A 4,695-nucleotide genomic window follows, 5' to 3' on the forward strand; every position below is an offset into this window, starting at 1 on the left:
TCAGTGTTGACCTAACAAGTGCCAGGCACCACTGGGGTCTTTCACTCTGACCGGAAATGGATCCCAGTGGCACAGTGAATGGTGGGGGTGAGTGAAGGGAAAGGGCACAATCCAGGTTAACAAAGTGTCTAATTTGGACAACTGGAAGGGTGATGGTGCCATTAATTGAAAATAAGATAGGAAACAAACACATAGACGCACCTTCATGGCCCAGCATCTTCCAGCCCATTGCCTACTCGGGGGAAGAGAAGGGGCAACTTATCATGTTCCTGATAATAATGGTTATTTTCACAATGAAAAATTTATTACTTGTTAGATACTGTGCTTAAGATCTTTACACCCATTAGCTCATTTACAACCCTATTTTATCACTATTTTATTGCTAAAATAAAATAGTGATAAAATAATTGACGCTTGGAAAAGTTAGTTCTTTCCCAAGGTCACACAACTTCTAAGTGGTAGAGCTGGATATAAAACCCCACATATTCCAATTCTGTAGTCCTACCAGATACCATTCCATGGGCCTATTTTTCATACAATTTGCCATAAATATTTCATGATAAAGCCTTATTATCCTCATTTTCTTCATTTTACAAATGAGGAAACTGAAGCTCAGAGTACTTAGATAACATCTCTTGGCTGGTAAATGGGAGAGGGTAAATGGAAGAGCTGGGATTTGAACACCCAAGTCTGTGATTTTCTCACCACAGACAACCGCACGTCTCCCTGTACTATTGGTTGAATTATTTCTCATGCTACTAATTCAAACTTTGTCTAGAGATTAAAAGATTCTACAAAGAAATATTAACCAATTGCAATATATAGAACTTGTTTGGGTCCCACTTCAAGCAAATGGTTAATACATCACTTAGAGGTAAACTGGGAAAACATGACCATAAGGAATTATTGCTTTTTGTATATGGTGGTAATGTTATGATTATGTTTAAATAGAGGAGACCTTTTCTTTAGAGACACATACTGAAATATGTATGGATGAAAGAATACAGTGGTTCCCAAAGGTGTGGTCCCTGGACAAGCATCATCTGGAAACTTCTTGGAAATACAAATTCTTGGACCCATTTCAGACCTAACGAATCAGAAACTGCCAGAGGAGCTCAGTAACCTGTGTTTTAACAAGCCCTCCAGATGATTCTGATGCCTGCTAAAGTTTGAGAACCACTATAATAATGTGATGTCTTGAATTTGCATTGAAATAATCTGGGGAAGGGATGATGGGTTGGTGGGGGTATATGTGAAATGAGATCGGCTGTAAGTTGATAAGTTTTGAAGCTGGGTGGTGGCTACATAGAGGTTTATTATACTATACCCTCTATTTTAATATGTGTTTGGAAGTTTTCCATAATAAAATGTATGTTTAAAAATTCAAACCGTTTTCTCTACAGTGCCCCCTACCCACTCTCTGCTCTCTCTTCTTGTTCCCCTTATTTTCCAGTTCTCATTGTTTGGAACATTTCCTCCTGGCTTCAGAAACAGCGGTTCCCCTTATTCTCCTTATGTGCCTGCAGTTTTCCAAACCTTAGGGGTTCCTTCTGCTTTTGCCCTCTCTCCTTGTCCTCAGCTAGGGGTTTTTAAAGGACTCATCTCTTATAATTCAACAACCATTTCTCTCCTCTCCACATTCTTTTCCACGGCTTACTCTAGTTTCTGTTCACTGAAGTCTGCAGAAACAGATTTCTCTGCAGCTTCTAAGGATGCCTTTTTCTCTGCATGCACAATTTGTGATCTTTCTGTTGCTTTTTGTGGCATCATTGGCCCTCACTTCCTTAGGGGGTTTGTCTCTTCTTTCTTTAAAACAAAACAAAACAAAACAAAAAACTTGTTGCTTTCAATTTTTAAAAATTTAGTTTGTGTGACAGTTTTAATTTGTAATGTATTTATTGTTTCAAAACCCAGACAAGACCTTCTTTGCCAGAGCTACCCAGCTCCTCACCCTCCTGCGTTACCGCTGCCACCATGCCCAGTGGTCTGCTTCTCCGGGACGAGGCCCCTGGCTTTGAGCCCAATACCACCATCGGCTACCTTAGTTTCCATGACTATCTGGGAGGCGCATGGAGCATTCTCTTCTCCCATCCTTAGGACCTTACCCCAGTGTGCACCAAGGAGCCTGGCAAAGCTGCAAAGCTGGCACCTGAATTTGCCAAGAGGAAAATTAAGATGATTGCCCTTTCAATAGACAGGGTTGAGGACCGCCTTGCCTGGAGCAAGATATCAGTGCAGACAACAGTGATGCCCCCACAGAAATGTTACCTTTTCGCATTATCGATGATAAGAATCCGGACCTTGCCATCCTGTTGAACTTGCTGGACCCAGTCGAGAAGTTCGAACAGGGAATGCCTGTGACGGCTCGTGTGTTTATTTTTGGTCTTGATAAGAAATGGAAGCTGTCTCTATCCAGCTACCACTGGAAGGAACTTAGATGAGATTCTCAGAGCAGTTCTCTCTCTCTCCAGCTGACAGCAGAAAAGAAGGTTCCAACCCTGGTTGACTGGAAGGACAAAGAGTGTGATGGTCTTTCCAATCATCCCTGAAGAAGGCAAAAAACTTTCCCCTAATGGAGTCTTCACCAAAGAGCTCTCATGTCATGAGTGATACTTCCACTACACTCCCTAACCTTAATTCTCTCCAAGAAATTGGTGCTGGAGCAGCCTGTTTAGTACAGTGACCCAGAGGATGCCAGCAGCCAGTCGTGCTTTCCTGCAGCAATTCCGTAGATACAACCTAGTGGGATCACAGCCAAGGTCTTCAGGTTGCTAAACTACTGGCTTATTAAATGAAAACGGCACTAAAAGAAAAACAAAACCCAAACAATACAGAAGTATAACAAGTAAAATGGTCACCTTGTTTCCTGAGGCTCTGTCTTTATCATTTACCACCTATTGCTCTAGCTAATGTCTCTTTGAGGTCTGAGTTAATTCCTTCTCTGACCTCTCTCTGCCTTAGGTTCCCAAGAACAGCACTTACTGGATGGAACTGGAAGACCACAGCCCATTGATTCTTCAGCTGGAGGATGGAGAAGAGCAAATTAAATAGAAAAGAGAGAAAGAAGAATGAGACAGCGAGTGGAAAGAAGACTGTTGGCCACTTCCTGGGAGTGGGACAAGGAATTATGGATTCCAGCTCCACTGACTCCTCCAGTCTTTCCTTTCAGTGGAGGGTCCTTGGTTCTCAGTCATGGCTCTGGAGCTATTTTTGGAGATGTGAGGCTCAGAAGCTTGTTTGCCGGACCTACTGATGAAACCCTGTTTAGCATGTGAGTTTAGAATGAAGACTTGTTTGACATGCACCGTGGCCACCTCTGCTCCTTGACTGTGGACTTTTAACCATCCTATGAGGTTGGCATCCCCATGTGGTCATCACCACACATGCACATACTTCTCATTGTCCCCAAAGCGATCAAGCCACTGACTTATGGACAACCCACCCATTGGTATACTTATCTTCGCTACCCTTTTAAGAGGGTTCCTGACCTTCTTGAGGAAGTCACTCAAGAAACGACTCCCTTTTTAAAATTGCTAATTTTCCCAGGCATCGTGTCATCTTTAAACTTATCTTAAGATTTTGTCAATGTTAAAATGATAAGATGATGTAGAAATGTGGGAGAATGCCTATGATCCACTGTTGGTTTAAAAAAAAAAAAAAGAAAAGTGGTATACAAAATATGTGGCATATTTACTCTGAAGGTGACTATGTAAATATCCTTGTTGACACAGACAACAACAAGAAAGGAACATGCAAGGATAAAGAGTTACTGTGTCAGGTGGGATGGATTATTGTGCACTTTTTTTTTCTTTAAAAGCAGCCATGTTTCCCTGTTCCGGTTTAGAGCTCCAAGTTCTGTTTCCGGTCTCGGGCAGGCATACTTTGTCCAGCATCATATTCTCTGTGTTGACTCTTCACAAAAGGATGGTGCTACTCATCCCTCAGGTGGAAAACTGCAGAGTTATCTTTTCCTCTCCCTCACCTCCCCTTTTGTCTGGACAATGGCTACAAATTAGCACTGATCTTGCAGTAACTTTTCTTTGCCCTCTTCCCCATTTCTTACCATTTCGATCTGCTGACGGCTAGTTATGTAAGGCCTATTACAATGGGATTTCGCCCATTCCCTGTCTCCAAACTGATTTCTTTCCTATGAACCAGACCTGTGTTAACTTGCGGGGTTTTTTGTATTTTTTTGTTTTGTTTTGTTTTGTTTTGTTTGTTTTCTGTTTGGTTTGGTTTGGTCAGAGGTAAAATGAGCCCAGGGCTCCTTATCACAGGCAAGTCTGGTGCCTCCATTAAAAACAAACAACTCTATAGTTACAGGGATTAATAAACTTTGTAATTATGGGGTATGGTGTCCTTCCTAAATACCTCAAAAGAATTTTACAAATTCTCACTGCAATTCAGTGGCACAGTTCCTCTCATAAAAATGGAGTAATTGAGGTGTTTCTCCTTCCCAATTCCCTCCAAAGAAAATAGAATTCATGTTTCTGGGCTTCTAATTTTCGGATACTTCGAACATTCTTTAAGGACTCAACTGTATCTTGCCGTCATTTCTACCACCCACAAAATTCTGTATAGTAAAGAAAACAGAGGCAAGTAATATCAAACACAAGCTTTGTATATCACTGTTAAACAGTTGAGACGTGGACTTAAACAATCCAGTTACAACTTATTCCAGTGCAACGTGAGCCC

The 4,695-nt window shown here is 41.5% G+C and overlaps 1 pseudogene; it reads left to right on the top strand.

Moving 5' to 3' along the window:
• The first annotated feature begins 1,974 nt into the window (after nucleotides 1–1,974).
• LOC119531923 lies at nucleotides 1,975–2,475 on the top strand (annotated as a pseudogene).
• The last annotated feature ends 2,220 nt before the right edge of the window (nucleotides 2,476–4,695 follow it).

The sequence above is a fragment of the Choloepus didactylus genome, chromosome 4 (assembly GCF_015220235.1).
Source record: "Choloepus didactylus isolate mChoDid1 chromosome 4, mChoDid1.pri, whole genome shotgun sequence".
Classification (NCBI taxonomy): Eukaryota; Metazoa; Chordata; class Mammalia; order Pilosa; family Megalonychidae; genus Choloepus; species Choloepus didactylus.